Source organism: Papio anubis, chromosome 7 (genome assembly GCF_008728515.1).
Source record: "Papio anubis isolate 15944 chromosome 7, Panubis1.0, whole genome shotgun sequence".
Classification (NCBI taxonomy): Eukaryota; Metazoa; Chordata; class Mammalia; order Primates; family Cercopithecidae; genus Papio; species Papio anubis.
Genome location: NC_044982.1, coordinates 43,690,115 through 43,703,165, shown reverse-complemented (window position 1 = coordinate 43,703,165; position 13,051 = coordinate 43,690,115). Strand labels below are relative to the sequence as shown.

Sequence of the window (13,051 nt, the reverse complement as noted above, 5' to 3'; positions counted from 1 at the left end):
CATGAATGGTATCCTTGGCAGAAGCATTGCATGCAGGATAGGCAAACCCATAACCAGTAAATATCTATTCCAGTGAGGACAAACCTCTGCCCTTTCCATGATGGAAGAGGTCCAATATAATCAACCTGTCACCAGATAGCAGGCTGATCACCCAGAGTAATGGTGCCATATTGAGGGCTCAGTGTTGGTCTCTGTTGCTGGCAAATTGGGCAGTCAGCAGTGGCCATAGCCAGGTCAGCCTTGGTGAGTGGAAGTCCATGTTGCTGAGCCCATGCATAACCTCCATCCCTGCCACTGTGGCCACTTTGTTCATGGGCCCATTGGGCGATGACAGGGGTGGCTGGGGAAAGAGGCCAAGTGGTGTCCACAAAAAGTCATCCTATCCACTTGATTATTCAAGTCTTCTTCTGCTGAGGTCACCTGTTGGTGAGCACTCACATGAGATACAAATATCTTCACAGCTTTTGACCACTCAAAGAAGTCCATCCATATACCTCTTCCCCAAATTTCTTGGTCACCAATTTTCCAAAGATGCTTCTTCCAAATCCCTGACCATCCAGCCAAACCACTGGCTACAGCCCATGAATCAGTACATAATTGCACATCTGGCCATTTCCCCTTTCAAGCAAAGTGCACAACCAGGTGCACTGCTTGAAGTTCTGCCCACTGGGAAGATTTCCCTTCACTGCTGTCCTTCAGGGAGGTCCTAGAAAGGGGCTGTAGTGCTGCAGTGGTCCACTTTCGGGTGATACCTACATATCATGCAGAACCATTGTGAATCAGGCCCTAGCCTTCTCTTCCTCTGTCAACTGATCATAGGGAACTTCCCATGAGGCCATTGGTGCAGGCTGCAGGAGAGAGGGCAGGGTGGCAGGAGTGGAGACCATGGGGATTTGAGCAACTTCCTCATGTAACTTACTTATGCCTTCAAGACCTGCTCAAGTCGGATCACATATATATCACTTCCATTTGATGAGGGAATGCTGCTGTACATGACCCACTCTATGGCCAGATGGGTCAGACAGCACCCACTTCATGATAGGGAGTTCAGGTTGCATAGTGACTTGATGACCCATAGTCAAATGTTCAGTTCCCCCCAAAGCCCAATAACAGGCCAAGAGCTATCTCTCAAAAGGAGAGCAGTTATCTGCAGAAAACGGCAGGGCCTTGCTCCAAAATCCTAGAGGCCTCCACTGTGATTCACCTTTGGGGCCTGCCCAAGGCTCCAAACAGCATCCCTATCTGCCACTGACACCTCAGGCACTATTGGATCTGCTGGGTCACTAAGTAAATTCATTTTCTTTGTTCTCTCTAATCCAGCAAAACTCATTTAGCTTCTAATAAAATTAGTACACTTGCCTTGCTTACACAGCTACATATGCTTTTTGTAACTTTGATAAAAGCTAGCTGAGCAAATATAGAAAAATCCCTCTGAAATAGGAATATAGGTGTTCAGTGAATACTGAACTCACCATTTCAGACTCATTTATTATGGATAAAACAATAGTTCCTAAATGTAGCAACTGTCAGGCCACCATAGACAACCACAGAGTAAAACTCTATATTATCTTTAGAAGCTCCCAGCTGCCTCTTAGTGCTCATCTCTTCCCAACTTCTTGCTTGCCTACCACCACTCTAAGCCCCCTTGTCACAGGACCTACCCCATTGCTTAAGGCCTCACGCCCTCCTAGTTGGTGCAGTAGCCCATCTAATACAAAGGCTAACTTAGTCACTAAAAGATTCCCTAGAGGGGAGCTGTCTTAGGCACTGAGCCACATCTCAAATTAGTGGAATGCTATCTATGCCAGCCTGGGAACACTGGTCACTTCTCCATGTTTCTCAGAAGTTTTAAACCCAGCCTGGAAAGAAGCAGAGGAAGGAGGAAAATGAGGGAGGGTTTACAAGGAGCATAGCCAGAGACTGCTGATGATGCACAGCCACTCAGAGGTTCCCAGAAGGAAGATGAAATCCTTTTTGTGACACGATTTTTCAAAATCTATGGTTACAAAGACTAAAACTTCAGCTGAATACAAATGACTAAGGAGAAATCAGATAGGTTTGTATTAAGAGATGCAAAGCTGGACAAGGGTCAGCACAAACACACAACTTTATGTTCTCAAGGAGCAGAACATCAACTTGGAAAAGATAGTAGGACTGACTTATTTTGCCACTGAAATTTTTGTTTGCTTTTATTTTCTATCTCTAAAACTTGATTTTTTTCTTTTTCTTTTCTTTTCTTTTTTTCTTTTTTTTTTTTTTTTTTTTTTAGACAGAGTCTCACTCTGTCACCCAGGCTGGAGTGCAGTGATGCAATCATGGCTCACTGCAGCCTTGACCTCCCAGGCTCAAGCAATCCTCCCACTTTAGCTTCTAGAGTAGTTGGGATCACAGACATGTGCCACCACACCCGGCTCATTTTTTTGTACAGACAGGGTCTTTCTATGGTTCCCAGGCTGGAAAATTGCTATTTTTACAGATTCAAGGAACAACTGAAAGTATAACATATTTCACAAGTTATGTAGCTGATGACACATGCCTTTGTCACTTCTATTTTGTTTCTATTTTTTTCCTATGTTAAGTTAGGAAAAGTCACATTTCCCCCTCTACCATCTCCATTCACACACACACACACACACACACACACACACGGTATAATTATGATCTGATCTGATGATTGATAATAGCATGAGTTGTATCTTTCAGGATATTTGTAAATTCTTAGATTGTATCTTTAAAAAAACAACTTTAAAACACAAAATAAGAAAACTACAATGATAAGAGTTCAGTTCAATGTAGCAATCCATTATTTTGATACAGAGATTTTCCTATGGCCTTGAATTTATAAAATGCAAAGATTACCTTACCTATTTATAAGTCTAGCTTTATCAGCTACAGAAGAAAAAAAACAGGAATAAGAAAATACAATGAATTCTCTCTCACTATGATGAAAAACTGAATTTCTTTTGTTTATGGCTCTTCTCTGTTTATTTTATACTAGATACACATTTGAATGACCCAGGAATCTTTGCTTTTCCATGGTGATACCTGCAAGCCATTTCTCCAATCATAAGCACCAGCATGTAAAGGAAGCAATAAATACAGAATATAACTTACATCACTTTTTCTATTTATCTATAAAATTAGTGTTACTATTACGCTTACTTAAATACAGAAGCCTTAGTATAATACTTAAAATAATATTGAAATTTTTTGTTAAAATACAAGTAAGATTGATCCAAGATCCAAAGACTGAAGTGGCCAGCACTGCCAATAACCTAAGCAGTTCGGGGTCCTGAGAATGATCCCTATGGAATAGCCAGGAGCTTCTCATATCTTCTGAGAAATCACGTCATAACATGTCTTCTGGCTGACTCTCAAAACAATTCATTTTTGCTTCTAAATCTTTGTTCATACAGTTCCCTTGTGGTAGATTTAAAAATATTACCACAAATTTTTCCTGTCTTGGTATGCAAATCCCTTTGTGGTGAGATTTTACTGCTTCTCCCACTAAAAGATGGAATCTATTCCCTTAAGTCTTCCCTAGCTTTGTAAATTCCTTTGACCAATAGGATGTGGCAGAGATAAGATTATGCAATTTCCAGAGCTAGACCTTCAGAAGACTTGAAACTTTTGCTTTTACTCTCTTGGGATGCTGCCTCGAAATCATCACCCTGAAGAAGTCTCGGTTGTATTGAGGGACAACAAGAGAGCAAGAATAGTGAAGTCTAGTTATTCTGGTGGTCCCAGCTGAACCTAGCTCCCAACTAACGCATCAGCTAAATGTAGCTGCCTGAGGAAACCCAAGCAAAACGAGCAGAAGAACCAATTGCTCAGTCAACCCAGGGGATCATGAGAAATGATGAATGGGTGTGGTTTTAGGTCACTGTGGAGTCATTTCTTAGACACCAATAAACAACTGATGTATCTTTCTCCCATGAAAGCCCTCCCTTTCGCTCCATCCTTCCTAAGACACTCTTCAGGGCCTATCATTTTCTTCATGAAACCTCTTCTGGTTATCTCAGGTCAAGATATTTTTCCTTCTATTCTTCTACAGAACCTATCAACATACCACTCTTTAAAATATTAATCATACATCTTGCTTTATAGTCTTTAACGTGTGTTTACATATTTTCTATAAACCTAATGAAGTCCTTACCTCTCTCTGTAATTGGCAGAATAGTTCTGGACACATAACTATGCTATATTTACATCAAAAATATAAATGGAATTAAACTTAAAATATTCTCCTTGTGTAGCAAAGTAAACAGCAAGTGCACAAGAACCATCCCAGTTTAAATATGACTGAGAATACTTTCAAAGTGCTCTGATGTGCCAGTATGAAGAGATGGAAGACAAAAAAACAAACCATTAAGAGGGATGAAATCACAAGGCTATGGCTAATCACAAGGTAAAAATTATCTCCTAATCTCTTCCAGGAATATTAAAACCTGGGAACATCAATTCTTGAAACTTGGCAGTTTATGAAAAATATATTATAAGCCATAGTATATAAAGACTTCCCCAGAAATTAATCAAGAAGAGATGCTTCTACCAAGTATAGATTAAAAGTTTAAATGGGTTTACCATTTAGTGCAATTATTTCATTTCTTAGAGACTATACCATGGTATTATAAAAAGAATACATAAAAATGTTTACTGAAATTTTATATGTTATATAAGAAAAACAGTAAAATGTTCCAAAATGAAGATTAGGTGACACACATGTTGGCACATTAATGCAGTTGTAAACCAGGCAGCCATTAAGACAATGATGGGGATCTCTAGGCACAGATCTGAAAAGATTAATGGCATATTTTTGTCTAAAAATTTACTTAATTTGTATGTATACTTTTTTATATGTATCTGAAAGTGGGGGTGAATGATTTATGGGCACCTCTTGGGAATAAGAGTACTTCTTATACTCATGGCCTCCTTTCTATTTACATTCCAAAATATGGTCTTATCATCCCATAGGTTACCACAATGGTTTTAATTGTTCTCCTTACTTCTATTCTGTTATAATGCCATCCGTACATGACCAAGAGGCAGAATTCCTAGAAACATGACTGAGGGGATGCTTACAAGATGTTAACAGTTGTTACTTTTGGGCAATAGGATTTGTGGGGTTCTTTTGTTTTAAAGAAGCAAATTTTTTTTAAAAAGTTTAAAGACTTTTCTGTATTAATTGATTATTTTACAATAACCCTGAATAATTTTTAGATAAAGAATAGGTACTTACATTTTTTCAGGAAAGTATATATATTTTTCAGAAAGTAGAAAAATCTCTGTAAAGAGCAATTAGGTCAATTCCCAATTTGGAGAATATCACTTTTCTCCAAATTGGTTTTTACATTCATCTGAATGAACATAAAGTATAAAAACACAGCTCTAGAACCTGAAACCACTGTTTTCTTCTCTTGCTGGGACCGTACACAGACTAAGCTGACCTGAGGCTTTTAAATGGATAGTGAATTTTGCAAAGTATATGACTGACCTGAACCAAGTATGCCCAGAGAAGAAAAGATGAGTTGGTCAAAGTGGAAGGTATTTTATTCGATGGAGCAGTCCAAAATTTGCAAACTGTACTCTCTTGGAACACTATAATTCTCTGTGATGTTAACAGATGTTTCTCTAAAAAAGTAGTTTCTGGATCAAATAAGTTTCATTAATGTTGCATATTAATTCTTCCTCTTGGAGAGTCCCAATTCACACTAGCATGTCACAATGCATATTAGCATATCAAAAGCTCTGAGAGGCCTTGCAGTAAGATACCATTTTTCATGCTTGTTTGTTTTTGGAACCTTTTTTTGTTCATTAAAAACCTATGAATATTTTGCAGATCACCACGGAAAACCGTTGTACAATCCCTGCAGTAGGCAGGAAGGAGCAGGTGCTGGCACTGGGGCACATGAGAGGCTGTTGCCACAATCCCAGGAGGCGAATACAGGCCTCAGCAGAGGAGCCTATTTTAGCACATCTAAAAACAGGTGTTTACTACATCAACCAGTGTCACAGACTGACAAAAAGACGGAACTAGCCATGAAAGGTCATGCCTACCTATAAGAAAAGCAAGAGTAGGAGTGCTAGGTGGTAAGGCCCAACTTGAATTTCACCAAAAAATAACCTAGGTAGCGACAGAGAGCAAGGAGAAGGACAGTCTACATGAGTTGGCAGGGCTTGCTGTTTTCTTTACAACACTTGTTGGGTTTAGACACAGACTCTCTGTATTCCCTGCCACTATGTTCTGTGGGTCTTAAAGTGGAATTCTTTAATTCAGTCTTAAGTCAGTGTCTGGTGAATAAGGGTAAAATGCTATTAAAAAAAAAAAAAAAAAAGCTTGCAGTTTTAGACAAGTTGGACTGGAGTGGGAAAAAGACTGAAGACAGGTAAACAAGCCACCAGATTGGTCAACATCTCTATGAGGAAAGAAATGAAGAGAATCTGGAATCACGCAGGTATAGCAGATGAAGAGAGAAATAAGTAAACCAATAGACATGAGGAAGAATCACAGGACAGAGAGACTAAACTTAAGTCGGAGGACTGGAACACAGTTACATTCTTGCAGACCTGGAGGGCCTGGGAGCTGTCTGCGCTATCTTGGCACTCTGCATATTCAGTCTGTACTCTCTTCCTTTATGTCGACTGGTTCCTTTCTAATTCTTTTCAAATCCCTTCAGTTGTGTACTTTTAACTGCCCTACATAAAGTGCAAATGTATTGAAAGCAAGAAACCATATTTTTGATGAATTGTGTATTTCCTAGACTTACCTTGTGCATTACTTAGAGCAATAGATTAACTGATGTAAAGTTAACTGTTGGTAAGCAAGCACTGCAAGTTATTTTATATATGATGGGATAGTTCATTGACTTATTTTAAAGACAATATCCCATCCTGTGTAAAACAAGATTGGATCTTTTAAAGAGCAATCACCAATTGATTATCATGTACTTGACAATCATCATCATCATCTAACGAGAAGAACAAATCCATGTGATGATATATGAAGACAGGAAAACGCCATCATCTGGAAACTTAAAAAGCAGAATATATTACTCTACTTATACTTCCTAGGAACTGGGATTTGGAGAAACTTTGAGTGTTCTGTCTACAGAGTATTTCTATCTTTGGCCTATTCATTAGAAGCTGGCTGAAAAGTAACCTTAGTTAATTGCTTATGATGAATGGAATCAATAAAAACCTGCAAGGTTCACAAAAATGGTACTGGTTTAATAGGTTTCAAAGAGTGTAAGTTTTGATTTGATAAAATTATTCCCACCTTTCTAATTTTCAAGACTGTGTACCCCATGAAATACTGTATCCTATGAAAGACTGCAAGATATATTATTGAATTTCTTCTCTGTCTACCACACTACTAAGTTTTATTCTTTTCTAGCAACTCTTGGTACCAAATGTTCACCTTTTCAATAAATCATTACAGCCAAGGCTTGACATGTATGGAATAAAGCCATATCAAGTTCATTTTACTGGGCACATCACTGTGGCAGAAATGTCAACTATAATAAGCATGTGATGAAAAAGATCTTCAGGGCTCCTGTCAGGTACTACATAACCTGACAGTAGGTTAAAACTGAACATTTACATGAAGAGGTTGCATGACCGAGGCTGAGAGCTGTCATTAACACTATGAAGAAGAAGAAATATGCCAGCTAAGCTTCCCAGCTTTCACTTTACAGGTGCTTTCAAGTTCCCAGTTAATCCTTCTGATAAATATGGGAGGGGCATTCCTTTCCATTTACAGATGAGAAATTGGTCACTTCTCTTCATCCACATTACCACTGCTCTGGTCTAGGCACTCCTCTCTCAGCGAAATTACTGCAACAGCCTCCTAACTAATATTCTTGCAAACAATCATGTCCTGAGAGTAAGAACTAAGTAATACTAAGTTTCCTAGGGAAACAAAGCCTCCTGAAACTCAGTTAACAATAACCAACTCACTTATAGTTCTACAGGGTAGATGTGGATCTACCATGTACCCAGGAGTGATGCCCCAAATGGGATACAGCTTACTTCCACCTGCAACTTACTCATCTCCCCATGTTTTCTGTTCCTGTGTTATTTTGCTGAGAATGATAGTTTCCAGCTTCATCCATGTCCCTGCAAAGGACATGAACTCATCCTTTTTTGTGGCTGCATAGTATTCCATGCTGTATATGTACCATATTTTCTTTATCCAGTCTATCATTGATGGGCGTTTGGGTTGGTTCTAAGTGTTTGTTATTGTGAATAGTGCTGCAATAAACATATGTGTGCACATGTCTTTATAGTAGAATGATTTATAATCCTTTGGGCATATACCCAGTAATGGGATTGCTGGGTCAAATGGTATTTCTGGTTCTAGATCCTTGAGGAATCGCCACACTGTCTTCCACAATGGTTGAACTAATTTACACTCCCACCAACAGTGTAAAAGCGTTTCTATTTCTCCACATCCTCTCCAGCATCTGTTGTTTCCTTACTTTTTAATGATCACCATTCTAACTGGCATGAGATGGTATCTCGTTGTGATTTTGATTTACATTTCTCTAATGACCAGTGATGATGAGCTTTTTTTCATGTTTGTTGGCCGTATAAATGTCTTCTTTTGAGAAGTGTCAGTTCATATCCTTTGCCCACTTTTTGATGGGGTTGTTTTTTTCTTGTAAATTTGTTTAAGTTCTTTGTAGATTCTGGATATTAGCCCTTTGTCAGACGGATAGATTGCAAAAATTTCCTCCCATTCAGTAGGTTCCCTGTGCACTCTGATGATAGTTTCTTTTGCTGTGCATAAGCTCTTTAGTGTACATAGATCCCATTTGTCAATGTTGGCTTTTGTTGCCATTGCTTTTGGTGTTTCGGTCATGAAGTCTGTATCCATGACTATGTCCTGAATGGTAGCCTAGGTTTTCTTCTAGGGTTTTTATGGCTTTAGGTCTTGGAGGCATCACACTACCTGACTTCTAACTATACTACAAGGCTACAGTAACCAAAACAGCATGGTACTGGTACCAAAACAGATATATAGACCAACAGTAGAGAACAGAACAGAGGCCTCAGAAATAATGCCACACATCTACAACTATCTGATCTTTGACAAACCTGACAAAAACAAGCAATGGGGAAAGGATTCCCTATTTAATAAATGGCATTGGGAAAACTGGCTAGCCATATGCAGAAAATCGAAACTGGACCCCTTCCTTACACCTTAAACAAAAATTAACTCAAGACTGATTAAAGATTTAAATGCAATGCCATTACTTTTAATGGCAAAACCATGACTACTTTTGCACCAACTGAATACATATATAGTTTCTAGGTCCATGGCTACTTCTAGTTTATGCTACAGTCACTGCAAAAGAGACATTTTGTAGCTGAAATTCAGGATGTAAGTAAATTTCTTTTCTTTATAAGACTTCCAACAAGCTTAGCATTTTGGCCAATGAATCAAATACTCAGTGTCACATCTGCTTAAGACAAGTTACATACAAATTAGCCTCCATTGGTTTCTCTGGCACACATAAATGGAAACAGTTCTGTAAATATTCTCAGGCATTTCATAAAGTAATGGTTTTTTTTTTTTTTTTTTTTTTTTGACTGCTTGGAGCAATCGCAAGTAAAGAATTTCTCCTAAAAATGGATATTTTACTTCCTATATAAATGTTGTGACTTCTTCATCTGAAGAATAAAGCTCTCATATGTAAATGTGAGTGTAATGAATCATTTGATTAGAAGCTTATGTGTCCAAAGTAGTCATGTCCTAATGGCATGTCACAGAGGAAATGTCAAGTCCTCCGAGTAGTGGTAGATCACACACATAAAAATAACAATAACTTTTTTTACTTAAGAAAGTCTAAGTTTTATTCTATTTATAAATCTAGTTACTTTTCTAGCCTTCAGATGTAAAATAAAAGCAATGTATGGAAGCCTTTAACCACTGGAAAATATAAGGCATAGTTTTAATATGAAGTATTTTGGAAAGTATTCTTATTATGCCCACAATTTAATAATAATACATGTACAGTCATTATTATATATAACTTTTATAAACTCACTTAACCTTAAGAAAACTCTCTGGCATAGGTCTATTATCATTTCTATTTTAGAGATAATGAAACTAAAGGGAAAGAGGATAGGTTGCTTGTTCAAGGTCAAACTGCTAGTAGGTTACGAAGTCAAGATTCCAACACAGGTATTCCGACCCCAAATCCTGTGTTTTGAATCATCGTCTAAAACTGCCTCTCAATAAACACTTTAAAATTGTTCCCATTAGCCATAAGATCTTAAAATAGGCTCTCTCTGTTTATATAACATATCAGTGAAAACTGTTTTCACTGCAATTGAACATCCACTTGCGAACAAAATGAAAAGTCAAACATGTCAAGCTCTTTTCTTCAGACTTTTTGATTGGCTTATTGGGTATTACTCAATATTGATTATCATCTGTGTACCAGACTCTTTGTGAGAGGCTAAAATACAACGGTATAAAAGATCACATCTATCCCCAGGGAAACTACAGTTAATAGTAACCAGTTAAACAATTTCTGTTCAGTGTCACAAACGCTACATAGGGTGCTATAAGAAGAACTCACTGAAGGGGCACCGAACCCAATCCTGGGGCTTAAGAAAAGCTTCCTGGAGGAGCAATTTCCAAGTATTTGCTAAAGTTGTTTGGTGTGGCTCCAATATGATGACAGCTAAAATTTGTATTAAGTTATATCAATTAAAAGACAGTTCAATCACTTCTCCATTAATACGAGACAAAAAAAAATCTCTCCTTTTGGAAAACAAGGAAATGTCTCATTTACAGTTTCATTTAGAGACATATCTAAACAATACAATTGGGCTGGAAATTTAGGCTTTAGTTCTTATACCACCACATATTAGCTGTGTTGGTTCTGGGGAATGAAGAATTGAAATGAATAGAAAGCCCTAAGCATTAGGCAAGAAAATGTGCACTATTATAGCTTGTTATGATATGTGAGAAAAGGGGGACAAGGACATAAACAAAGGATGTGGAAGGACACATATGCTTCCATGTGCATCAGTGTTTAAGAGATGGGCTCGACAAGCAGTGTGGTAGGCAAGGATTGGTTTAGGGTGGCTCTACCTACATATGTCAGAAGGAGACTAATCAGAATCAGGAAGAATAGGTAATTTGCATGAAAATCTCAGACTGAGTCATTGTTTGTGTTCAGTGGCATCCCTAAGGTCAGTGAATCCAATACTCTGATCCCATTTAATTCCTTTTTCTAAGAAATCCTAGGTTATTATCTCTCTCGTCCTTCTCCCTTTTGAGTAGTAAATTTCTCCCTTCAATGGGAACTTTCTAATCAGCAGTGAAGCATATACAAGCTTCCCCCAGCTTATTGAAAAGAAAAAAATTCTTCTTTGATTCTTTCACAATTTCATTTCCTGGTCATTCATTCATTGATTCAACAAATATTCATTTGGTTTCTACTATGTGTCAGATACACAGATAACACAGTGATGAACAAATAGTCTCAGTCCATGCCCAATGCTGGTGGTTTTAATCACTCTATTGTATTATTTAAAAAAAAAAAAAAAAAAAAAAAAAAAACTCTATGATACCTAATTCAACATTTTCCCTAAAGATTGTTCTGGCAAATGTTAAGGAGCAAGAATTAAAGCATTACATTGAAATATCTATGCCAAATAATAAATGAAGGAAGATACAATTTATCTTTAAATTCCTACTCTTGCCTGTAATCCCAGGACTTTGGGAGGCCAAGGCGGGTGGATCACAAGGTCAGGAGATCAAGACCATTCTAGTTAACACGATGAAATCTCATCTCTACTAAAAATGCCAAAAAAAAAAAAAAAAAAAATCAGCCGTGCGTCGTGGCATGTGCCTGTAGTCCCAGCTACTCGGGAGGTGAAGGCAGGAGAATCGCTTGAACCTGGGAGGCAGAGGTTGCAGTGAGCAGATGTCGTGCCACTGCACTCCAGCCTGGGTAATAGAGGAAGACTCCGTCTTAAAAAAAAGAAAAAAAAAATCCTACTCTTAGCTCAGTGCACACTGTATAAGGACATTGAATGAATAGAAATTTGTGATGTTGACATGTAGAAAAGTTCTAAGAACTTGCATTCTACTAACTGACAGAGGTAGTGACGAATAGATGAGGACATTGGAGTATGGTGAGATGGCAGCGGAAATGAGATAAAAAAGAAGAGAAGGAAGTGAAAGAAAATGGTAAAATGTAAATTTCTAATTTGGCATGTTATATACCTTCAAGTGTAAAAATTAATTTGTTTTAAGCTATGAAAAAAACGAATGACAGTTTCAAACTAATGATAATTTAAAAATAGAGGATACGTGAAGCACTGAAGGACACCTCTTTACATTGTTACCAATGTATAGGCCTAGAATGTGGCCCTTGAGTGAAAGAAGTGATTTTTGTAATTGTTTCAGGTATTAGGCAGACAAATTCATATGTTTTATCTGAAAATAAGAACAATATATAAATCAGATTCAAGCATGTGTCAATATATTATACCCACTTGGGCACTGAATAAAAATGAATTGTCCTACTGGCTAGATCACAGACGTTACGTAGGGGAAGTATAATTTTAAATTATCTAATGCTTTGAACTATATAGAGTTTGAAGGCATTTAAGAAATCCAACAATTATTTTTTTACTTATCTACAAAGATTTATAGAAGAAAATAATACAATTCCCTATCTGTTTATTACACATGCCCAAAAATCCTCCTCAATATTTTTCCCCCAATGAAAGGATCAAAGTGGTCTAGAAATAACAAGAAATGATAGCAGCCCTTAGAATCTACAAGCCTTGAGGGGTGACTGTCACCAGTCTGCTGCTGATAGACACAAAGTGATGTCTATGAATGCATGGCTCAATTGATGGTCCGTCCTCCAAGGACTGATCTGGGTCTCATTTTGCTATTTTTAATTATGATCCCGGGCTTGCAAGATGACATCATATTTGGGGGTCTCAATACTCACTAACTCTTAAGCATGCAGGAGACCTGAAACTCCTGAGGCTAATGACAAAAATAATTTATACTTAAAAC

At 37.7% G+C, this 13,051-nt stretch overlaps 1 protein-coding gene across 1 annotated transcript in view; it reads right to left on the bottom strand.

Annotated features, from left to right (window-relative positions):
- Positions 1 to 13,051, bottom strand: part of KCNH5 (potassium voltage-gated channel subfamily H member 5) — a 341,017-nt gene that overhangs the window by 151,643 nt on the left and 176,323 nt on the right. The window lies entirely within an intron of this gene.